A 26748-nucleotide genomic window follows, 5' to 3' on the forward strand; every position below is an offset into this window, starting at 1 on the left:
GCCTTTCACATAAAGTAAGGAGGAAAATAAGGGCATATGATTATTTTTAAATGGCAAGCATTATGTGTCCTGTTTTTCCTTTTTTACTTATGCAACTCACATATGAATACATATTGGCAAAGTTTATTTTTTTAAAAGTACCTTAAATATGGGACTTCCCTGGTGGCGCAGTGGTTAAGTATCCGCCTGCCAATGCAGGGGACACGGGTTTGAGCCCTGGTCCGGGAAGATCCCACATGCTGTGGAGCAGCTAGGCCAGTGCGCCACAACTACTGAGCCCATGTGCTGCAACTACTGAAGGCCGCACACCTCGAAGCCTGTGCTTCACAACAAGAGAAGACACGGCAATGAGAAGCCCGTGGACCGCAATGAAGAGTAGACCCTGCTCGCTGCAACTAGAGAAAGCCCGCACACAGCAACGAAGACCCAGTACAGCCAAAAAAACAAAAGTACCTTAAATATTTTTTAAGTACCCTAAATATTACTATGAGCCATTAAGTATGTGTGTTCATTTTATAACCCCAACTTGCAGCTTCTTGTTGTGAACTTAACTATCTCCTGCTCTTTTCTACTTATATCATGGGGACACTAGCAGAACACTTTGTACGCATCAAAAAATAACAATATCAATACTACTAATACCAATTACAATGACAGCTCAAAGTTATAAAGTTCCTGCTATTTTTAATATTTTACATTTTGCAAGTGCAGCTCTTTTTAATTCTGAAAACAATCTTCTCATGAGTCTGTTGGCTGAGGGGCAAGTCAATCACGAAGTCACAGAAGTAGAGAAACTGTGCGGATTTGGGCAGTCAGTCCACCCCAGGGCCTGTGTCCTTCATCCCCATCGCCCTTTGTCCTTGTCTCTTCCAAGGGCTCAAAAAACACGTGTGTTTGTTGTGTAAGAAAATGAATAAATAAGAATTTGCATTGCAAGGGTACAAAATTGAGAGGGTGTCACTCAATCATGTTCCCAGTCCTGGGGAGCTGTAGAAATGTCAACAATGAAAATGCAACCTTTCCTGAGAGAGCTTGTCAGTCAGAAACCTTTTGTTTGGAAGCAAACTGGCTGAGAACAAAAGGGAAATATGAGTTCACGTTATCTAAAAAGTTCAAGGGGGTGGATTAGACATGGCTAGATCCAGGGTCACAAATGATGTCATCACAACTAGCTCTCCTGCTGTCCCCCATATGCTCGTCCACATTCTCTCTGTTTCCATCTGTCTCAACTCTGCTTTTTCCTGGGTTGACTTTATTCTCAGTCTGACTTAACTATACTTAAGGACCACAAACCACTCTATAAAATCTAACTTTGCTTTCCTCCGTTCACTGTTTGGAGGTGAATTAGACTTTCTTATGACTTTCTATGACATTTAATTTTATCTTTATAACTTGGAGCCACATGTTTGCAGAGAGAAAATAACATGTCAGTGAATTTCTGCAGAGTAGTGCCAGAGAGGGCTGATAAAATAACAACAAAACGTTAGGTTCCATATAAGGAACAGAATATTTTAGGGTAATGCACATTTTTACTAAAACAGGGGGGAAAGAGGTCATTTTAAAAGCAAAGCCCATTTTTCTTAAGGAAATTTGCTGAAGTCATAACTTTTAAATGCCATACCAGCAGTCTCACCCTTTCATCTCATTTGTTGAGGCCACTGAAAAAGAAAATTGAAATATGCCAGCTACCATCAAAAGGAAAGGGGAAGAGATGCTTGAATGGCATAAGCTTTGGTTGTCAGCTCAAAAGTTCCTCTCTCTGTGTTGCTATTTGTTTTCCTTCTTTGCAGTGGAAAAAAAAAAAAATTACCAGTTTGAAAGCCAAACTGGAATAACTAGTGGAGAATAATTCCATATATTATCTTACTTTAAAATCAAGAGAGAAACCATTCAGGTATAAAGACTTGATTGTGAAAACTGGAAACTTCCTCCACTGAGACATTTATGGTGAATCTTCTCCCCCAAGATGAAACCTCCATTGACCCAAACACATTTATCATGAATCCACTTGGATGAAATTTCTTTATTTTATTCTCCTGTATATGCCTAGGACACTACCTCATAGAGTCTCTTTCCCACATGTAGGACAGGGGTTGGGGCCCAAGATAAAAACACAAAGTCAGTTAGAAGGAACCAAATCTGTAACTCAAGGAGGAACACTCATAAGGTGACCGACTGGTTGTGGTTTGCCTGGAACTTTCCCAGTTTTAGTTTTAAGATTCCTATGTCCCAGGAACCCCCTTAGCAAACCATTCTATATCTTTTGACTGTATTTTGTGTGAGATTTGAGGCAGAGGTTAGAAATGGGTTGCATAAACCCCACATTAATACTTCACAATTATTTGGCTACTCTGAAGTAGTAGCCATTGATGACTGTACATTAATCTATAAGGGCAAATTTTACACTGGGCCTCGGGAGTTCCAAAAAGACAATGTACAAGAACTCATTAAAATGGGTAAAAGTTAAACATGCCAATAAAATATTTAATATGCCCAATTAAAGGAACAAGAGATTTATATAAAACACATAAAGAAGAATGTTAAGTGTTAGCAACTGAGTAGTTTATTGGCTAAACTATAAAAATGGCATGATAGATTTCTCTAATATTTTTCTAGAATTCCTGAATTTAAATGCCATGGAGTAAATATAATGAGATCTCTGATAGCCTTTGTGTTAGAGAAGGCTCTGCAAACAAAAAAGCTCAACAGCTACACTGACTTCAAACTGTATTGTCTAAACCTCGCCATTAGGAAAAAGAACAGAGACAGTCTTAATAAGTAATGCTTTACTTCTTCTCGTGTGTTTGGCAGACAGAAATCTACTTCAACTCGAGAGCAAAGAAAGAGTGCTTGGAATGAAAGAAAGCTTTTGTAGGCTCTAGGGAACATGGAGAAGATGGTCCCTAGCACCAACCATCTATGCGCTCTCTGACATTTCCAATCTCTCTTGTAGTTTGGTTGTGACCATGTGAATGAGGGCTTACTGAGAAGAATGTGAATGGAAGCTCAGCCTCAGGCAGCTAAGACAGAGGTGAATTCTCCTCGAACGCCTTGGCTGGAAGTGAAGAACTCTGAAATGGAAGCAGTCGCATCCCTGAGACATAGTTGGAGGGCCAATGAGCCGCTAACGCCTGATCTGCAGCAGATTACAATGGGAGCAAGAAGTAAACTGTGCTCACTCAGTAGTGCTGTATTAAAGCACTGAAATTCTGGGGTTTGTGCTACTGACCTATAAAACTGCCTGTTGAAATGATGAAAGCTAAGGTTCTCCACTAAGCCCTTCTAAAATGTCTTCTTTGAAAGAAATCTTGACTCTCTATACTACAAAGTATCAGGTGGGCATCTCATACCATAATCAACTCAAGAATAGGTGCTATCAGCTCTTCTGTCCTTAATAAAGTTATCGTTTGGAACACTGTATTTTCAGAATGGGGTGACTATGTTGTGTTGCCCAGTTTGTAGGGCAAGGACATTACAAGCTTTTTTTTTTTTGGTATGAGACAGCTAGTCTGGATTGCCACATGTTTTATGCTTTTTCCTTTCAGCTCCTCTTATCCTCTATTCTAGCCTTCACTTTTCTATTCAACAGTACAGACTGTCATGTTGCATTCCAATGGATGTGCTGATTATTCATTCAAATGAATACAGTAGTAGTAAAACAGGGAGAAAAAGTATGGCTTTAACAAAATGCTTTTTCTTGACCACAACTGTGTCCTGGATTATCCCCACAATATGCCACTGCAGCTGCAGTGCTGTGAAACGTAGATTCACAAAACATACAATCAAGTTTGTGCTCCACCACTTAACTAGCTGTGTGACCTTGGGAATGTTACTTTACTTTAAACCTCAGTTTTTTGTCTACAAAATGGGAGTAATGATATCTACCTTATAGCTATAAATGAAATAGCTATAAGAGTGAAATAAGGATGGCAGAAGGGTGTAGTGCAATATCTGACACACAGTGAATGCTAAGTGAATACACAGTGAATGCTCACGAGTTTTTAAAAAAAGAAAGCACAAAAGAATTGAAGTTCGTATATTAATTGTAAGAGCTGTACACAGCAGTATGCTGATAAATATTAACAAATGGCTTTCCTGGGGTTGAGGGTGCAGATTTGTAGTGTTTACTTATTTCCATGGTCTAAACGTTCCTACCATGGCCACTGTCAAGCTACTGATGTGAGGTCATTGAATGTGGAGTTGGGAAGACAGTGCAGCAGCACATCATCATACAGTATTTCTGCCATATAGACACAATAGACACAAGTCACCTCAAGTGCACAGATAATGGTAAACTGTAGAAAAATAATTTCAAGGTGATGTTTTGAGTTTTTATTACCTTTTTTTTATATATACCTTTTTAATACCTTTTATTACCTTATTTTTACCTTTTTACAAATAATTTATTAGATTTTAAGTTTATGGAATTTAATGTTTATAAACGTCTAGGTGTAACAACCAGCAGTTGAAAATTCAACAATCAGCTCTTGTGAGCTGGTACAAGCCAGCTGCAGCACACACTGGATGTGTCTACTTAAGTTTGCTTAAGTTAACCCTTAGTAAACAACACGTAGCATGCTCCACTCTGGGAGACTCAGTCTTGCCATGGTTGGAGGTCACCTGCTACAGTAGGGAAAATGACCTGAATCCCAGCTCTAAGATGTGTTAGCCCTGGGACTTGAGACAAATGTCTTAACTTTTCCAAACCACATTTTCTTCATCTTTAAATTGAGGGTTAGGGGGAAAATATAATACCTAACTCATAAAATTTTTATAATTCATGTAAAGAACTTGACACGATGCCTAACACAACATATGAATTCAATAATGTTAGTACCACCTTCTTCCTTTTCTCCCTAAACCTTTTTAGTCTTTACAATGTTTAGAGGAAAAATAAATTAACCAAGGGAACAAACAACAATACCCCCTTTGGGTGTGATAAAGAAAAGTCCTCGAACCAGGTAACTTCACCCAGATTGTGTCTTTGTGTGTTTTTGTGTGTCTTTGTTCTTCATACAAGAGCAGTAACTAGAATTACCTAGAATTGGTTGCTTCACAGGAGCAATTACTATTTAAATGAAGCAGACCTTATATCAAGTGCAGATAAAAGAACCAACCTTCCCTGAATCTTTTGAAAGGACTGGGTTTTGAATTTGGGTCAAGTGGAATGTTGTATATGGGTTGTAGGTGTGTACAAGAAAAAAGAATCTTGAAAATGCTAACATGTCAAAAGAGAACCCAGGATTCAAACTGAGAGCACCTTTTATAAATCCATTTCTGACTTTTACTAATTTCAAGCGTAAGACAACAGGTTGATATTTAACATACAAAATATTCCTAAATAAAGAAAATTTATGCAAGTGTATAAAATCACTATTAATTCAATATTAGACCCTTTTCTTTCTCATTAAAAAAAGGCTTACTATATATACAGCCATTAAAAATAATATGAAGTCATGACATACACTAATATCTACTGTACCTGCTACTTAAATATTACTAAGAATTTCTATGTAAAGAAGATCTCAGATGGATCCATTTTAGCCTTAGCCACAGGAACATGCTTAAAGAATGGAAATATCTTTTACGGTTGACAATTTACCTTTATGTTTTGTTTTCACTCTAGTGGACGTAACCAACTAGATGTTATCCACACCCCCCCATCGCCAAATTACCTGGAAGCAAGTTGCAACCCACTTAACCCTACTCCCCCTTAAAGATATACCACCTGACACTGCCAGCTCCCAAACCAATACCAAAAAATAGCATTAACTTTAATTAAATAATAAAAATATCATCATTGGAATACAGACATAGTTACTAAAATTTAACAACTAAATAGAAATTTATGATTCTATGTGATGTTTTCCAGCAACTTCCCACTCCCTCTTTTTTCTAGCAATTTTTTGTTCTTTGGCCGTCCACTGGCTAGCACCAAAATTTAGGCCTGGGAAATTAGAAAAGGTAAGACCCTAAAGAGTCAATATTTCAAATTTTATCAGTAACTTTGTCCAGAAGATTTGATTTTAAAAAATGTTGTTCACAGCATCGGCTAAAACCAAGTGTTGGGCAGGTGAGTAGTTCCTCTGTAGCCTGTTACAATAGGTTTGGTTAAGGTAGGTTTAGTTTTTAACAAGTTTGCCTCTATCTGTGTCTCCAGGCCTACGAATGGAGCTTCAAACGTTTTCTGCACAAGGCCAAAGGGTAGTAAGTATTTTATGCTTTGTGGTAAAAAATGGTCTCCATCTCAACTACTTAAGTCAAGGCTGCAGCAGACAAAATACAAATGAATGGTCGTGGCGGTATTTACAAAACCAGGCCATGGACAAGATCTGGCTAGTTGGCCATAGTCCCCCAACCCCTCACATGCTCCTTTCCTGCTTTATTTTTCTTCATAGCACTTAACACCATCTGCCATACTGTGAATTTGTTTGTTTATTTTATGTCTCCTCTAATTAGGATATAAGCTACATGAGGGCAGGCACGTTGGCTCTTTTCTTTAGGCAGTATCTCCAGCACCTAGAACAATTCCTTGTGCATAATAAGCACTCAATATATAATTGTTGAATGAATGAATGAGTGAAGATGAAGATGCAGCCATGCAGGAGATCAATGGCTGATAAGTCACTGTACATATGCACAAAGAAAACTAAAACATACAAGCCACTGCACACGTTGTGATGCCCCATCTCATTACACCAGGCAAATCTTTCCCAACACCACCATCTAAATTTCTTAATCACGAGAAATTTATCATGTAATTAGGATAACAGAAGGATTTCTTATGTTTCTACAACACTGTAATTTTTCAAAATGACCCTCAATATCTATTATTTCACTTTGTCTGGATAAAAGTCTTATAAGGAGTCAGAGAAAATTGTTAGTATCCACATTTACTAATTAAAAAGACAAGACAAAGAGGTTAAATAACTTTCCAAGGGTCAGAGAATTAGTGAGTCCTGCACAGAACCAAGCGATCACTTTGCCCTGATGCATTTTTCTCCTCTCATACATCTGAGTCTCAGTATTCCAGGTTTCATGCTTCACAGGAAAAGGGAATATATTCGGGGGCTGCTGGGGGCTTGGGGGTAGGGAATGAAAAGAACTTTGTCTCCTGAGATACTTCTGCAAAGTTGTGGGAGAGAGCAAGACGATTAAATTCACCCATCCCTGAAAATAATAATCCTCTGGGCTTTAGTAAGAGAATTATTGGGTGCTAAATGACAATTTGCTAGTAAGAATGAAGAATTAAGGTACTGTTTACTGGGAAGGCAGTAAAAACTTTTTAAAATAATCAAACTTTTAAACTTCTATGACCTCCATTTCTCCAGAGGCTCTCCCACTGGGTTTTGGTAGGAGTACTCACAGTCTCAAAGAGCTTCTGCATGTTCTTCCAGCTTCTTTCTCAATCAGGGGTTTGGGGAACCAGTCTCTGTTTTCTTAGTGGCAAAGAGGCAGGCAGAGAGATTTCTGAATTCCTATTCTGAGGTCAACCATATCCTAAGGGAGAAATGGAACAACGTTTTTTTTCAGCATGACATTCTGATTTATGGCATTTGGTGTGTTACAGCTTTGTTTCTTTTGGAGATAGCATCAATGTAAATTTCATACAAACACTCCTTGTATCTTTCCAACTAATAGCTGAAACATGTAGCTTCCTAACACCTGAAATATAATTTACATATACAAGCACCTTTCAACAGCTTCTGGTTTCCATCTTTGGGATCTTCCATTCATTACCTCTAACAACATAGTCAGAAAAATCTTTATAATCAGCAATCCACCAGTCAAAACCTTGCCATGGTACCCTAAAGACTAAGTTCTCAGTTCAAAGTGCCTCACTCAGCACACAGGAAAGAAGCTGGAGCTGCCCCTGAGCCCAGCAGGAACACGACAGGTGGCATGGTGTGGAAGTGGTGAGTAGAAGCACAATGCCACAAGTTTGTCATTCCAGAAGCACTAACCAACATTTTCAACCTTCTCTCTCATCACTCCCCTTCAGCTGAGCTTCCCTCCGGCTGCCAAACATATTCTGTGGTTTTGCTTCCCTTTTCTAAAAGGTTGCTCTTTCCCTAAAATGCAGCCCCTCTACATACATACAAACAAGTAACTCTGCATACAAACAAGTTACCTTCTGTTATTAGAGTGTGATAGATACCACTATAGAAGAATGTACACGAAACAGTGGTGGCACCCCATGTCGGGTGGGGTTGGAGTGGGAATCAAATAGACTTCACAGAGTGGTTGTCACTGAGCTGAGTTTTTTTCAAAGATGACAGGAATGGTCCCCATAGATGGGGAGGAAAGGACAATGCAGACAGAGGAAGAAATTTAAGTACCCGAAGGCCCTACCGGAGTTCTACTTCTTAACTACCCCAGTCTCTCCTGCCTCAAACCTCAGGGCACAGTTTGGTCTTTAGCTATCCATTTAGTGCTTCTTGTTACTTCCTAATACTTAAATCTCCCTCTTTTAACTCCAAGGTGAGGCTAAGGATCTGAATTTCTTTGAATCCTTCAAAAGTGCATTCCACATAGCGAAGGAAGGATTAAATACACTTGATGCATAAAACTAATGGTTAACTTTTTCTCTATATTCTTTTTTTTTTTTTTTTTGCGGTACGCGGGCCTCTCACTGTTGTGGCCTCTCCCGTTGCGGAGCACAGGCTCCGGATGCGCAGGCTCAGCAGCCATGGCTCACGGGCCCAGCCGCTCCGCGGCATGTGGGATCTTCCCGGACCGGGGCACGAACCCGCGTCCCCTGCATCGGCAGGTGGACTCTCAACCACTGCGCCACCAGGGAAGCCCTCTATATTCTTTATATCCTTGCAGTTCTTTGAGTTTGTAGTTGTCCGTGATAATATCCAAACTCTCTAGCGTGACCTACAAAGTCCAGTCTGTCCTGGAGCTACCTAGTCCTTCAGCCTCATTCTCCACCGTCCTCAGTGCTGCTCCCTCCCCCATTCACATTATAGTCCCACAGATACACACACATTGCTTGGGTCACCACGGTGAACTACTTGACATTCCTCAAGTTTGTCTTGTTTTGCTTCACATATTCCTAAAATGTCACTTCTTCCCTCTGTCTGCATTGCCCTTTCCTCCCTAATCTGTGGGGATCATCCCTCTTTTCAACCTTGAAAACTCAGTTCAGTGACGACTGCTCTGTGAAGTCCCCTCCATCCCCGCCCCCAGCCTCAGCCCACATGGGGTGCCACAGGACCGCATACATTCTATAACGTATCTATCACATTCTAACCGGACAAGTTACTTGTTTGCATGTCTCTCTCTCCTACTAGACAATGAGATTCTTGATGCCCATGTCTTATTCATCATCGTTGGTCAGAAGTGTTTAATAAATGTATTAAACATGTACATACAATGTACAGAGAATTGTATGAAGCTCTGAAGGGAGTAAAAAAAAATTACAAATGCAGAAGCAAGTGCCCTCTCCCTTGGGGAATTTAAAAACTATTTAGGTGGGTTAGGCACGCATACGTTAAGAATACTTATAAACAACTTGTATATCAGTCAGGGTCCTATCAGGAGACAGACATCAGATCAGTACTTTGAATAGAAAAAATGTAATATAAGTAATTATTAATTCATAAAAGCAGGTTAACCACTAAAAGGACTAAAAGAGAACTCTAAGCAGTCCAGAATTCCCATGTGCAAAAAAGCAGCTACTACCTCCTGGCTGAGGGAAAGCGGATAATAAAGGGACCCAAAGCGGAGATTCAGATCTCTTCAAAGAGGGCATGGTCTGAGAGTTCAACTAAAGCTACCACAGATGTGGCCCACAAGAGGTGCTCAGAAACAGCCCCTAGTTGATGAAAGTGTGTCCTGGGAATGTAACTGGAACTTCCGGACTTCCACACTGAATAACAAATGGAGGACTGGAACCACGAGGGAAGTATCAGCCTGACACTGTCACCTTGCGGTATCCCTCTAGTGCCCTCTATTGGCAAAGCCTAGCATCGTGCCAGCGGCAAAGGAAAAATGTTTACAGGGTCCAGTTTATTTTCACCAAGCAGGGCAGCGAAGGGTGGATTTGAAGCTGAAAGGCAATAAACTGACCACTGAAACAAGCTTTAAAACAAAATTAAAGAAGGGAAATTAATATATAATATAGAATTAATATAACACAGAAGTGCTAAGGGCAGTTAATCCATCATATTTCATTTCTAAAAGAAAACTGTAAATGTCTTTTTTATTCTTTTTTTATAAACCAACAAAAATTTTAATATAGAACCTTGCAAAGGTAATACAGCTTGGGTTCAGTTGATTACAGGATTTTTAAATCCCAGGAGTTAAACACATTGCTTTTTCTTTTTTCTCTTTTAAGTTCTAATAAAAGGCAGGTTTATGTAACCTGACATGGAGAGTTTGGAGTGTTTGAAATATTATCAGAATCGTCCCAGACAACCTTAACCAGAACCTGCAACAGAAAATATTTTTCACACAACAGAGTAACTTCTTTTCTCTACTGCTCTTCAGAGTAGTAAGAGATGATATAGAAGGCTAAAAAACAACCATGGGAAATAGAAACACAGAAATCTGTTTAATTTTTGTAAGCTAAACAACAATAATTTCATATAATAGAATGAACGGACAAAATACATTTATGTCATAAGAAGGGAGCAATCAAACTTACCTATTAGACACTGGGTACAGGACAGAGACAGAGGACCAGAGAGTCACAACTTGAGCTCATTCCCCTGAAACCTGGGCAGCAACACCTGTGCCTGCCCAATATCTGTACTACTTTGCCTACATTGTTCCATTACCAACATGCATTCAGATATTGTGAATGCAGTTCTGCATAGAGAGTGTTTCACTTTTAGGATACATAATCTAGAATCACGAAAGCCGTCATGAAGATGGGCATTGCATTCTAGAGTTTGGAAGATGGGAAGAAAGCTGAGAAATCTGCTGAATGACAGATTGAAAAAGCTTTCTTAACGCAACTCATAGTGAGTACCAAAGTCTCTTAAACACATAAACGTAAAAATATTGTCAGACAGATATTCGTTTCCAAGTGATACGGTAGTATTTGAGACCTGACAGGCTATGAGGCTCTGGACATCAGAGCACTGGCATTGTGGACCTCAACCTCGGGTTGTATTTTTCTGCACTGACTTTGGCAGCAAGGGACATAACTATCTGTGACGTGGCTTCGCCTGGTTAACTGGTCTCTTCAGTTTAAAATCAACACCACACATCCTTAGTGTGTTCTGTCTTCCTTATCTCAGCATCTGAAGATTTCGTTCTTTGATTTGCCTTGGATGACCTCCAGACACAGACCACTGGATTTTACTAAGAAATCGGGCAGAACCCACTGGAAATGCTTATTATTTTCTGGCAGAACGGCACCCACGATGCATTGCTTCCTCTCACCGCGCTAATTAATTACAGTACCTACGCCATATGACTCATCTTGAAAGGACAGGTCACTGAAAGAAAGTTGTTCTTTCCCTTTGGGGAGCATCTGGGAGTAATATTCCCACATGTCAAATCTGTTAGCTCCTGTCTCAACCACACCGAGACACCTGGCTGCCAGACTCACACAGCAGCTTGCTGAATCCCATCAGTTCATCAAGAGCAGAGAGGGTCTCTGGATTGGGGTGGCCCAAGAGTAGAATGCTTACCAGAGAAAATATCACATTCTATCCTTTCTCACTGAACAATGATTATCAGAGAAGGTTGAGCAGCCAATCCTTTGTATTTTTCTTAGCGTCTGGTAAACACTCATCTGATCCCAAACCAATTTGTTGAGCATCTACTGCAAAAGTGAACTCAGATCATATTTCTTAAGTACTCATCAGATATTCATGGGCACCCAGATATGTTTTTCTTCAGGTAAATATAGGCAACCTTAGTCATCCCCGAGCATTTTTGATAAGATTCATTACATGACTTAGGAAGGATTGTTTATATCCTTAGATAATGTGCTGGAGACTTTTCAAGGGAGGTTCAGGTACTTCAGCTGTTTCCCAAGAATGCATTGTGGTTTAAATTCAAACCAGACTGCACTCATCAACACATGTTTCTTTGATAAATTATTATTTATGTGAACTGACAAAGCAGTGTGATTTTTCCATCAGTCATCAAATCTGCCCTTTCACAGTTGGCAATAAATGTTTATTTTCTTCAGTAAGAATGATCTAAATATGCTTGCAACCTGCTGTTTGTTATGATGTTTTTATAACAATGGTAACTTCTTTAAAAAACAAAGTCTGACTCAAACATTACACAGCTCTTCACTGGGTTCAAAACTAGGGAAGTCACATTTTTGCAATTTTACTCCTATGATACTCACCAGGTACCTAATGATGTTAGATTGCTTTATCTCAACAGCTACTCAAGGCTCAAACACACTAAAGGAAATGAAAGAAGATAAGAAAAGAGAATATCCTGGCCATTGATGGAAACAAGATGCAATAGATCAGCTCTCAATGAACATGACGGTACGTTAAACCTGTGGAATATCAGGCAGATGTCTACAAAGTCTCCTTAGAGGGGCAATAATGAAGAAAACGTTGATGAACACTGACATAAGCTTCTCTCAAATTATAAATACTACACCGGTTGCTATCACATCTTTTCACAATTAAAAACCCCTCAATGTTTCCCTATTACTAAATTAAAGAACAAACTCATCGGTCTAACATCCAATGTTCCCTATGCTCTCGAAACAATCTACCTCTTTAGCTTTCTTTTTCAGTCCCATCTTATAACCCTCCTGTTTAAGAAAACTAACCTCATCATTTCTTTTTTTTTTTTTTTTGGTACGCAGGCCTCTCACTGTTGTGGCCTCTCCCGTTGCGGAGCACAGGCTCCGGACACGCAGGCTCAGCGGCCATGGCTCACGGGACCAGCCGCTCCGCGGCATGTGGGATCTTCCCGGACCGGGGCACGAGCCCGCGTCCCCTGCATCGGCAGGCGGACTCTCAACCACTGCGCCACCAGGGAAGCCCACCTCATAATTTCTTAATCACACCCCAAATTTCCTCATTCCCTGTGCCCTTGTTTACACTGGTCCTTCCATCTGAGAACAAGCTCACTTTTTAACTCCCTCTTCCACTCCTCCTTCCTAATTTTATCTTTCAAGGCCTGGTTCAAATACCTCTTCTTCTTCAAGGTTCCCCATGCTCACAAGAGTAATCCAAGAGATCCTCCTCCTCTTCGAACATCTAACCGGTCAGTAGCGCTTACTTTCACTTTACCTGGAATTAAAGTTATTTAGGGTTCTCACATCTACCAGTTAAGTTGCTTGAGAAAAAGAACTGAGTTTCACAGAACTCTGCAACACCCTGATGGTCTAACATAGTACTGTGAACATATTAAACATTCAATTTTATCAACTGAAAGAAAAACAAAATTATCCTTCAATGTTTTTTTGTTGTTTTTTTTTTTGCGGTACGCGGGCCTCTCACTGTCGTGGCCTCTCCCGTTGCGGAGCACAGGCTCCGGACGCGCAGGCTCAGCGGCCATGGCTCAGCGGCCATGGCTCACGGACCCAGCCGCTCCGCGGCATGTGGGATCTTCTCGGACCGGGTCACGAACCAGCGTCCCCTGCATTAGCAGGCGGACTCTCAACCACTGCGCCACCAGGGAAGCCCCAATGTTTTTTTTTTTTTTAGAAGAAAATATCCTTTTTGTCACAGCCTGATCCCTGGGTCAATACAGGGGTTAGTCTGAGTCCTTAGTGAAGTGTTGCTTTCTCATAAGTGGTGACAACCGCAGACTATCAGTTTGGGGAAACTCAACAGATCCCTCTTCAGGCACTGATTGCCTCAGAAAGATTCCTCTTACCTTTTTAATTAATATTAATTATTAGTTATGTTATTACGGGTATCTAAAGTAATATACAAGTGGCTCTGTCCCAAGGAGATAGGTACTTATACTTGTCCATACCCTCTTGGTTATCCAGGTGTTTTCGATTTTTTCCAGTCCAGAGTGGCTTGTGTTAAATCTGAAAAGACAGATGCCTTAGCAAATGCTAATAGACTCCTTAACGCATGGATGATGACAGTAGGGTAATGATTTCTTGAGTTCCTTTGATTAGTGGTATTTTCCTGAATAGTTTCTGTTAAGGGGCTAGCATTCCAGGGAAGCTTTCTTGCAACAGATAAAGTAAACATCAAGCACATTCTGCATGCTGAATCAGTTGGGAGTAGTTGGTCAATTACACAGAAGAAAGAGATACTTCTTTCTGATGTTTAAAAAGTCTAAAGCTTAGTTAAGGGAAAAAAATATCACTTAAAAGATGTCTTGTCTTGAATATGAACTTACATCTATCTGATTTTAGAGACGGTCAACTTTGATATGAACTTACATCTATCTGATTTTAGAGATGGTCAACTTTGATCATGCTGTCCACACATACCCTCTTCTACCAATGTCCTCAGCATTCTGTCACTCTTTTCCTCCAAAAGGCTTCCCTTGTTGGTCAAATGTAAAAGTATGTACTCTGTCAGTGGGGAAAGCACAAAGGACATGAATGGGCCCCAAATATTAGCCATAAAAAAGAATGAAATAATGCCATTTGCAGCAACAGGGATGGACCTAGGGATTATAATATGAAGTGAAGTATATTAGGTGAAGTCAGACAGAGAAAGACAAATATCATATGATGTCATTATATGTGGAATCTAAAAAAAAAATGATACAAATGAACTTATTTTAAAAACAGAAATAGACTCAAAGACATAGAAAACAAACTTATGTTTACCAAAGGGGATTGGATAGGGGGAGCGAGGAGAGATAAATTAGGAGTTTGGGATTAATATATACACACTACTATATACAAAATAGGTAAACAACAAGGACCTACTGTATAGCATAGGGAATTATATATCTTATAATAACCTATAAGAGAAAAGAATCTGAAAAAGAATATATGTATATATAGATATGAATAACTGAATCATTTTGCTGTACAGTTGAAATTAACATGTTATAAACTAACTTTAATTAAAAAAAAAGAATAGGACATCAAGATGAGACCTTCCGCTATCATGGTTTAATTGGATCCATTCCTTTTTCATGTAGCTGATCATACCAATATTTATTTTCAAAGTTCTTTTCATCCCTGATGTAATTTTTCTAGTTATAATTTATTTATAGCATTCACAAAACTATTTCTAAAATTACACTATATTGAAATATATAATTAACGACACAAACTTATTCACTCACTACACCCATTGTGCATTTCTGTGTCTTGATTACAGTCTTCTAGGAAAAAAAAAAGAAAAACTTTGTGGAGGGTGATATATGAAATCCCCCCTCCCCCCATAAACTGCCTTTGTTCTTCACTGTTGGAATAAGATTCCCTTCCCGGTTTCCTGTGGTAGGGGAAAAAATGAGATAAAATGCATGGTGGCGTTTCTGTTAACTGTATTAGCTCATCAGCCCCATTGCTGTTTCACAGATTCATACTTGGAAAAGGATGTGATGAATTATCTACTCCTAATGCCTTCAAGAATCTCCTAGAAACAGTCAGAAACTTGAGACTGAGGAAGATGAAAGCAGCAAGAAGAACTTGACATTTATATGAAAGCCATCTTCTTTCATGTCCAATTAGCAACAAAACAGGGGGTACAAGATTTCTATCTATGTAGACACACATAGTTACTCTTTATTTGCTTACTTTGTGCAAAACATAGCACATGGTATGCCTCTGTGCTTAACATTTTCAGCCTCTCATTATCTAGAATTGAAACAAGAATGTAAAAAGTTCAGAGGATTAGTTCCCTCCCAGCTCTCGCCAATGATACTTGATTACCTGGAGCAACTGCAAAAAATCTGAACAGATCTTACTATAAAATCTACTTCTGTTATATACCTACTCATACATACATATATTATATATACCCTCTATGTATTTATAGATAGTTGCATATGATTTATGCCTAAATTAAAGATAACTCTCAGGTAAACAAAATAGTTACCAGATTACTCCATTTACTGACTATTCTAAAGAGCAGAATTTGACTTCTAATAATTTTCTTTATATTTAAATTATATTTTACTATAAAGTTTATGGTATTTTTCATTTCAACAATGGAAAATCTGTATAAGTGAGGATTTCTGGTTTTATCCAACAGAACATAGAAAACTGCCACATATTAAACAGAGGGGCTGGGAAAACAGCTGGTTTGTTCATTTGTTTGTCTGTTCTTTGCCTCACCTCTGTCCACAGACAATTTGAATAGAATTACAAAAATAAAAACAGTAAAAAAGATGAAAGGAAATATAACTAAGAATAGATATTTAGGGCCAAACTTGGATAAATATCACAAATATGGGAGCTCTAAGGGCTTATATATTTCCATGATCTAACCTTAATTCCTTGTAGGTTTTTGTTTGTTTTTGTTTTTGCAGTGGAAGCAACGAGAAATAAAATGAGTTACATAATCTTTTTGGTAGTAATGAAGAAAATACTGATGTACGCTTCTCAACACACCAATTTTGAAAGAAGTTTGCCCTCTGAGAGTTAGTAAAATTCATAACAATCAGTGAGATCTGCCAGCTATGGGAGATACAGTTATACAAATTTTACATATACATAGATATAAATACACACACACAAGACTTTGAAATATCCAAACTAAGGTTAAACAGAAATTTAACATCATGAGGCAAATCATGATGTTATTGGGTATATTAAGAGCAATATATATATATATATATATATATATATATATATATATATTCCTAACGATATATGTTTTGTTCATCTGGGAAAACCACTATATGACTAGAAAGGGGATGTTCCTCCCATACCAACTTAAAAAAAAGCTAAAGCCACAGAAGCTGGCACAGTTTTATTAAGCACCACCCTGGAAAGAGAAAAATTTGGCCTTGAACTACAAAGAAATGAATGTTTTTTTGACCAGGATAATGCACCAGGCCCTAAGCCCTGAAAGAAATTTCTCTTGAAATTGTCCATCTCTCTTGGTTCTGCTTCTTATGTTTCTTCAGCAAACTTAAAGATGGTAGGAAAAGCAGACCTCACATGGAAGACAGTGGCATTCCACATTAGGAATCTGACTCTTAGAAGTTTGAGCAGAGTGAATTGACCTCACTGGGTCTGATCAAATCTCGAACACCGACAACTCAGTGAGAATTTCAGTAGAAAGCCATCTTGGCTTCTCCCAGACACACTCAACCTCATCCTTCCCCTCCACAAATATTCTTACCATTAGAGAGAAAGAAATAAATCACTTCCTCCAAGGAAAAAAACTTCCTAGTGCTAATTCTGAACAATTTTTCAGGTAAGATTTTGCATGTGTATTCTGGCCGAAGCAGTAGATGACACCCAGAAACACAGTCAGATGGCAAGTAGTTTCACTGTACCCTTTGATAAAAACTTGAAAGCCTGGGGAATAATGATTCTTAATGGGGTCAAGATAATGTGGTCTGAGTGGTACAGACTGAAAATGAAAATGAAATGAAAACAGCTTTTCAGTGATCCGGGCTGATGCATGCATGGAACTTTGAGGACCCTGGGAATCACCTTCCAACAACCCTCCAAAGGGTCACTTCCTCAGCAGGGCTTTGGAGAAAGGGGCTGGAGGCAACCCAATTTCATGCTCTGCGGAGAGCGCAGAGTCTGGAGGGAGAATGTCGAGTCTAGAGGGAGGGTCTGAGGCTCACGTCCTGAGTGGATTGGCTGAAAGAGCATCCTACTCTTTAGAATTTGGAGAAGGGGCAATTATTTAGTTTCAGATCCTTGTGTGGAAATAAAGAAGCCTAACCAGGACCCCTGCCTCAAAGGAGAACTGTTCAACTGCCTCTACTAAAAAGATAACTGATAGGAAAGTGAGGATTTTCTTTCCTCAACCAACTGTCTAGTCTTTAGTCTGTTCTAGCAAATAAGCAATGGATGACTCAGCTCCTGAAGATCTCTACCAAAATGGGTTTTACCTGGAAATTTTTCAAAGCAGAAATTACCACATAAGTAGCCCAGGCCCCCATTTCTTTGTGCCTATGGAGACACAACCAGGACACATGGTCATGGGGCATCTGTGTATATGTTAGAAGAATAAAAGGTATTTATTTAGTTGAATATTGTAAATCTATATTAAAATGACTCTTTGTTAGGACTGTGTTTTATTCACTGATTTCATCAAGCATCTCACTAGTTACTATGAGCAAGTCACATTTCACTAAAATGACAGTGGTCATTATAAATTAATACCAAACTCTTCCAAGTTTGTTGCTCATACTCTTTACTTGATGCCCTTTGTTCAGCAGATATGTGGTTGCTCATGAGGAATTTAACAATCTGAACTCGGGCTTCCCTGGTGGCGCAGTGGTTGAGAGTCCGCCTGCCGATGCAGAAGACACGGGTTCGTGCCCCGGTCCGGGAAGATCCCACATGCCGCGGAGAGGCTGGGCCCGTGAGCCATGGCTGCTGAGCCTGTGCATCCGGAGCCTGTGCTCCGCAACAGGGAGAGGCCACAACAGTGAGAGGCCCACGTACCGCAAAAACAAAAAACAAAAACAAAAACAAAACAATTTGAACTTTATTAGAAATAAGAAAATAATTTTAAATTATTATTTTTATGATATCATTAAGACATACTTATTATAAATACATATAAAATACAGGTAAGAATAAAATTTTAAATCACCCATAATTGCAACACCCAGAAAAACAATTTGGTGTGTAACTTTATTCTCCAGATTACATTAAAAAAAAAAATTCATAATACATACCAAGAAAGAAAAGAGAAAGCCTATTGGTTTAAACTAGTGTTTAAGAGCAACCCTCAAAGCTGATTGTTGATATTTACTAGCAAAGTGACTGACCTTGCATATGCGTTGCTTACCTCTCTATGCCTTCATTTTCTCATCTCTAAAACAGATGTGTGTTAGCTATATAAATGGCACCCTCACATGCCATCTCACAGGACCAAGTCTTAAGTAACTGACAAGAAGAGTAAAGGGCTATTCTCTCTATTGTCCGTATTTTCTCCTTATGTATCTTACTTTTATTATTTCTTACTGCCCTTCAGTCTTCCTTCCCTCTTGATTTGCAAAATTTAATGTTACCTAAACTTACTTTCTTGACAATAATCCCTCTTCAAATTTTTTGTTGCCCAAACCCTTTGAACATATAATGTAAGTTTTAGACTCTTTTCACGAAAAAAAAAAAAAATGTACATGGGATCATTTGGCAGATATTTACATGACATTTCAGACCCTTCAAAGCCCTTACCCAGTTCCCTGAAGAAGCCAGAACCCCTGTCTTAGCTGTCCTTTCTTCCTCTGCTCTCTGCAGTTTGATTTTCTAGCTGACATCACTCCCAAGGACACTTTGGAATCTTTCCTCCAGCCACTGGCAGGACAGACTTGCCATCCGCTCCTGCAGCTCCCAGCAGCTGTGGGGCTAGTCGTCATGGATAGAGGAGGGGGTGTGAGTGTGTCGGGAAAATGAGTATGCTATACATCAGCAGCGGCTTCCTATGACCTGCTGGACCCACGAAGGACTGGTTTAGTCACCTACGTACAGTCAGTTTTAAACGTGACACAAAGATTTGTGAATTCCAGACACGTGGGAAGAGAAACAGAAAGGATAGTATAAAACAATGAGAGAACAGCCTCAAAACGAGCAGACAGTTCTGAAAAATACGGGAAAGTCTTTGTGGGATTCTGGCTACCAGATGCTCACTGTTCAAAGATCTAGTTACTGTGCAATTCGCAGAAGACTGAAATATCAGGAAATATACTAATAGCATTTGCAGTCCGTCCCAAACCAGGAAGCTTGCAAGGGAGCTCCTGGCCAAGCATGTGAACTCAGCCTTTTGCTTTATTCCTGCAGCAACCTGATCACTTGCCTAATGGGGGAAATCGACTGTTTTTCAACCTTGCCTTGAAATTGTGAAATGCCTGTCATAAAAATAAGAAATCGTATATGAAGCTTCAGGGTGAGATCACCCACTGGTTTCAGGCATTCTCAATAGAGTTATTATGCTTTGGAGCAACAAGGTGAGGGGAGTTTATGGCTTCATACCAGTATTTGAATTTCCTGATATTTGTTTCCTTGAGAAGGACCCTTATCATCATTGAAATGTTTAAAGAATTGAGAGAGCTGAGGGTTTTTTTTTCCCACAAATCCAGTTTTTGAAATAGGAAACTCCAGGCTGGAATGGATAGCCACAGAATTTAAAAGTGAGTTTTATGTTATTTTTTATCTGATAAAAAACACCAATCCAAGGGTTCATTTTGTATCATTCTTCTTTTCATACTCCAGTAACACACTGAAATACTGGAAAATACTCACTTCGGCAGAGGTGAAAAAAAAAAAAGATAAAAGATCCAATACCACATGACATCCCACGATACTTTCCTCAGTTGTTAGTCACATTGTATTTTTGGCTGTGCCCCAGAAACCACAACCCTCAGTTACAGTTGCTTTCAGACATGTGGAAGAAACACATGCTAAAACAATTAACAAAATTATGACATTTACATTTTTCCCTAGACTGTCAGTCCCTGTGATTCTGTAGCATGTGATTCTATATGAATCAAAACAAGGATCATAAATCAAGCTGACCACATTTATCCTTACCTAGTGCTTTGAAAATGTTAAAAAGTAAAATAGGAGAAAACAGTTTTTCCATAGACTAAGCACACTCCCATCCCTGTTGGAAACCAGAACCACATGTGACAACGGCAGGAAGGCAGGGCATCCAATCCTCTCATCCCAAGGCCATCAATAGATACACAGCCAACTGCAATTTGATTACAAGTAGCTCTGAGCTGTCTCATTTACCCTACATTTGCTCGTCCTTCTGTGCTGACAGATTTTAATGCTCATTGAATGGAGTATGTAGGATAACCGGAAATTGATGACCTTTAAATAGAAAATGGAAGTGGAACATCAACTTGTCATAGGGTAAGACTTGTCGCAGCAATGGTAAGTGGATCTTCCTACTCTCTCAGCTCACATGGAATAGAACATCTTAGAGAGCAATTAGAACAGTGTACATTTGTTTAGGCCCCTAATACCAAACTGATTTACAGGACTTCAACAATAGTTTACCATCGGCTTCATATATTTATAACTCCACAAACGTTTGTTAATCACCTGCTATGGGCCAAGCACATAGGTACTATAGGTATAAAGATGTATAAGGCATGGCCTTTGCACTCCATAAGTTCAAAATAGCAGAAAACAGAGCCATACATATTAATGATTGAGCTTAATGGGATGCAAGTTATAATCAAGCTCGTCAAAACATTCTATGAAGCACAGATGAAGAAGAAACACTTCATCTGCAAGTCACAACAGAGCCTATGACCCTGACCACAGCCAGGAAATATGTCTTTGGTAACTGGGCTGCATATCTCTTGTTTGTCCCTCTAGGTCTGCTCCTTTCTCCACCCTGTTCTTGCCCCAGGAGGCTGACCTCTGAGGACTGGACCAACAAGCTCTTTTGTCCTCTTGGCTAGAAATAAGAGGATGGGAGGAGAATGAGGTCAAGTTATTTATTCCCTGCTCAGTTTCCATGGTTGCATCTTCCTACCAAAGGCCACAGTTTCGGTCAGGTGTCCCTCTCCACCCACCTCCCCACTCCAGATTCCTGGCCTCACCCCTCCGCCTTCTCCCTTCTGGACTGGGAGAGGTACTTCACTATCCCTTGTTGGATTCCTAACCTCTGCCTACAACTTGGAAGGGAGAGAGAGAGGAAGGGAGAGAGGGAGGGAGGGAGGGAGGAAAGCCTCTTTATTAAACTCTACCCAAATACCCAGTTTGAGAGCAGTCTGTTTCGTGCCAGACTGACTACTTCAGTAACTCTCTTAGCAGTTAAGGGATCACATTCAGTGCAACTCTTAGAGAAACCACCTCAGAAGTATAGAACCAGGGTTTTACTTGTCACTGAATGCCCTCAATTAGATACCAATCTATAATAAATTTAAATCCAGTTCTTACTCAGGAGAACCATAGGACACTAGAACAGGCATCATCTCATCAGTCCTGCCATATGCAAGTCATACTAACCCCCACTTCTCTGCAGTGGGACCAGGTATTAGGCTGAATTCTGAGAGACCCCCTAGGGGCCTGGATTCTGGTGTTCACATAGCTTATCCCAATAATTCAATCAAATGCTCATCTAGTGAAGGGTTAATCCCTTGAAGGGCTTCTACAGATGTAGTTACATCCCAAATCAGCTCTACTTAAAATAGAGAGATTATCGGTGTGGGCCTGACCGAGTCACACAAGCACTTTAAAAGCAGAGCCTTTTCTACAGCTGGTGGAACCAGAGGAAGTCAGAGATACACACTTCAGCTGGCCTGGCAGAAAGTAAATATGTGTGAACGGCCTGTGGAGGACATGGGTCAGGGAGCTGAGGGTGTCCCCTAGGACTGAGAGGGGCTCCTGGCCAACGACCAGCAGAAAAACAAGGATCTCAGCTCTACAATCACAGGAAAAGGCTTCTGCCAACAACCAGCGAGGACCCCAAGCGCCAGATGAGAACCTCAGCTGACACCTTGTTTCAGCCTGATGAGACTCTTGAGTGGAGAAACCAGTCACGCCATGTGAAGACACTACACAGAACCTGTGACATAATCAACTTGAGTTTTTATAAGCCACTAAGTTTACAGTAATCTGCAATGCATCAACACAGAATTAAACAGGCTGTATTATACCTTTGCTTTGTCTTGGGGAAATGAGCTAACTCACACAAACATTTTTCTCAGATAAACCATATTCCTTTAAGTGCAAACGCTTGATGAATATATATTATCATCTATCTGCTTTATAAAATAGTACTCAGTACACTGCCTGATATTTAAAGAATCTAATAAATATTTGTTGAATGAAGTATATGGGGACTTGCTTAACTTTTTCTTCATTACTCAGATTACTTTATAAGCATCAATTATTTACTGGACTCTGTGATAGACTGTATCACGGGTTACCAAGACCTTCTTTCCCTCCCTGGGAAAGGGTTATGCTTTCCTGCTCCGTTGAAAAGAGGCTTGACGTGTGATTTACAGGAGTCAACAGCAAACAATGTGGTCACTTCCACGCAAAAGCTTTGAGAGTGATTTTGTGCTTGACCACCCCTTTTTTTTCCCCTCTGCTGTGGTCACTAGTTAGAGGCTGAACTATGATGCTGCAGAGCAAAGCCCAGCCAATCATAACTGGCAATATAACCAATCAGTAAAGCTTTCCTGTCAAGGCATTGAGATTCTTGGGTATTTGGGCACTGTGGCGTAAGCTAGCCCGTGTTGACTGATCCAGACTCAACAATACTGATGCCCTCAAGGGTTAAGAAGTGAATATCCATTTTCCCTTAGTACTAACTACTTCTCAGACTGGTACATTTTCTTAATTCCTTCCGGTTCTGCCATCTCTAAATGTGTCCTTTTAAAGCACAGGCTTCTGTTAATTGCTGCCTAATTTCATACAAAGCACAGGCTTAGCATCCCGAAAAGGGCTCAGGCCAAAACAAAACATACATACATTTTGTTGAGAATTATTTTCCACTAGCAGATTATTTTCACTTGCTTTCAGAACTACAGTTATATTTCATGGTTTAAATAAAAGGGTGCCTTCTGTATGGGTGAAACAATTGCAACAACACACGAACTGGTATTAAAAACAAAAATCCATGTGCAAAATGTTCAACAGAGCTTTGGTTCTAAAATGGTTTAATTCCAGGAAGTCATAACAAAGTAGCTGTTTCTTCTCCTTGGAGATCTGAAGGCCTGTGAGTTCCACAGTCAGACTGATTTCAGAGGCTTAAACCCTTAACTTCACACCGTGCCTTAATTGCCGCTAACTGCTAATGTTGGCTAGTTATTGGGTATCCACAATGTTTTCCCTGCACTGTGGATGGGGAGATCATCATATACTTGGTTAACCATTTTTATGCTAGATGCTGTAGGGATTCAAAATGTATATAGCCTTTGCCCTTCATAAACTTGCAAAGGTTTGCAAGCCGAATTTTTTCAGCTTGAATTTTAAAAAATTCTCTTCTAAAATAAACAAAACATTTTAGAGCATGAGGAAAGGCAGAAGAAACATTGCTTAATGAGGTAAACAGCCACTGAAAGTTCATTTTCCATCACAGCTCTCTGCTCCAGTGACTACTGTCCAAACTAGTCCACAGTGTTGAGGGAGATGGAAGTGATCATAGCTCTGCACGAACGTGTGGAACACTCTCTTCCTTGTACTCAACTACATATTTCCCTATAAATTCCACCTTCCCATTCCTCCTCCTAGATGATGAGGCTTTTCTTTTTATGAGAAAATATTTCCTACATCACCTGTTCTGGTTTGGATAATAAATGACCGGCCCACCCTAGCTTTAGAGCCTGCTTTTCAGTTTCCCCTCAAATAGTAAAGAGAGAAAGCATGGGTTGGGTTTGAATCCGGCTTTGCAGCTCTTTAGCCACGTGTTCTTGGGCAGTAAGCAAACTCGGCTGATGGGTAAGCTCTGCTCATGGTAAAGTGGGAATAAGGATACCCACCTACCTCTCGGGACTTCTATATAATCTGGCACACGGAAGCTGTCCAAAGAGGTAAATTCGCTTTCCCTTCTTTTCCACCCCACGTGTGTGAACAGAAAACAAGCCCAGCAGTGCCTTTTGTGAGGTTAGACTGCGTCTGCAGGGCACGGGGCCCCTGCCTTGTGTAGGTTAGTGGGGAGGAGAAAGGCCCTTCTGGGCAACTCCCAGAGGTCGCAGGAGAAGGAGAGAGACCCTAGGCTCCTGGTTACAGTCCTTAGCTGTAATCATTCAATTACACCCTTTTATGTTCTATTTTACTGCACCTGAAAGGGGCAGGGATATCTGGATATCTAATAGCTGCCTTTACCAGGAGGTGAGCTACTAAAAATAGTCGCACAACCTGTGGGCGGGTTTCCAGGAAATGCTTGACTTGTTAGAGCGCACCTGGAGAGAGAGAGTGTGTTAATCAAACCCTACATCTGAACGTTTGCCCGGGCAGCTTTCAGAAAGTTGAGGGCTTAAGTCTTATTACCAAGTGAGGTAGAATCTTAAAGACATATAAGCAATTACAAAGAGAGCTGAAAATTAATACTGAAACGTTTGTGGGCTTCTATGGCAGTTTGAGGCAGTTATAAATACCACCACCACCAAACAATTTATATTGTATTTCCCTCTGAACGAGATTGTCTCTAGAATTCCAAGCCCTTAGTGATGATACGTGTTTTTGTCTGTTGATCCCCTCACACCTCAAGTTGGATAGGCAGAGGACCCATACCTATTTTTTAAAAATACAAAGTAAATATGATGAAAAGACTTGTAACTTCACAAGTGGGTGCTACTCGCTACTTGCTATATTTCAGGTTATTTAGCATAGAAGGTGTCCCAGTTTCTTGCAGTTCTTACAAAGGGCAGAGACAGCCTGATTAGGATGAATTTTCATTGTCAGAATTTTAGAGTCTGGCATTTTCCTTGAGTTTAATTACTATATTAATAAATGTTGAATGGAGTTTAACGCCATTACTTCCTATTTGAAGTCAGTTATTAAAAAGTCAAACATAACATATGATTCTTAAGGAAGAATACTACGCAAATGCAATGCAATGCACACATATGTAAGCAGTTTTTTAAAAATGTTATTACCTATCTTTAGTAAGCATTGAAGGATAAATGATAAAAATCCAAAGTTGAATTACTAATGTCCTTTGAACTTCTATATAATAAATGAAAACACAACACTGCCTGATGTTGAGTATAATTATGCATCTGCTAGAAACACAAAATTAAGGTTTTTAAAAATTTTTTAAACTAATTTAACTACTGTTTTAGGATGCCCTAAAGATATTTTGTAAAGAATTTTTTGTACTGCACTTTTGACAAAACAAATGGTATATTTAATTAAGGGGATACTTGCGGAAGAGCTAACAAATGTTTCATCATAAGGAAGTAAACACCTTTACATGTAGTAGACAGCACTATTTTGAAGTGGGAATTGATACCATCTTATACTTCAGTTATGTTTCAAATTGTTTATTTCTGTAAAAGGGGGGCAAGGGGTGTTCCTGACAAAAAAAATCTTTCAATAGCCTATTAATGAATCACTGTGGTTAGGTTCACAGACAAAAGCCTTTTTATGGACTAAGTTGGGTCAGGTTTCCAGACTTTTTATACCCTTTCTCATCTCATGAAGGCACAACAAGCCAGGGTAGGAGTGTTCGGGAGACATACATCACTGCAAGTTTGTGAAAGTGGGGCAGCAATCAAGAAATTTGCTTCAAAGATGAGATGTAGGGCTTCCCTGGTGGCGCAGTGGTTGAGAGTCTGCCTGCCGATGCAGGGGACACGGGTTCGTGCCCCAGTCCAGGAAGACCCCACATGCCGCGGAGCGGCTGGGCCCGTGAGCCATGGCCACTGGGCCTGCGCGTCCAGAGCCTGTGCTCTGCAACGGGAGAGGCCACAACAGTGAGAGGCCCACGTACCGCAAAAAAAAAAAAGATGAGATGCAGTTCCCGGTTTACTGTGAAGGGTGTGACACTCCTGTTCAACCTTTGTATACATAAGGCACAGCATTCTCTTATCTGACAGAGAGGTCATGTCTGCGGGCACAGTTGTAAGGAAGCAGTGCTGGGCCCAGGATTGTTCTGGTCCCAGTTCAACCCTCAGTAGCCATGTGACATTAGTCACATCCTCCAAAATTCTTAACCTTCATCCCTGTCAAATGATGCATGGACAGGCCTCTTCTGAGGTCCCTTCCTACGAATTCCATCTCTAGTTCTT

The 26748-nt window shown here is 39.9% G+C and overlaps 1 long non-coding RNA gene across 1 annotated transcript in view; it reads right to left on the reverse strand.

Moving 5' to 3' along the window:
* Positions 1–26748, reverse strand: part of LOC149747883 (uncharacterized) — a 904363-nt gene that overhangs the window by 445039 nt on the left and 432576 nt on the right. Inside the window, exon 8 of the long non-coding RNA XR_016395104.1 lies at positions 7367–7500. This is a non-coding gene — a long non-coding RNA (uncharacterized LOC149747883). The remainder of the gene's footprint in view (positions 1–7366; positions 7501–26748) is intronic.

Source organism: Delphinapterus leucas, chromosome 12 (genome assembly GCF_059928025.1).
Source record: "Delphinapterus leucas isolate spDelLeu-1000000601 "Yukka" chromosome 12, BTC_Dleu_Yukka2, whole genome shotgun sequence".
Taxonomy (NCBI): Eukaryota; Metazoa; Chordata; class Mammalia; order Artiodactyla; family Monodontidae; genus Delphinapterus; species Delphinapterus leucas.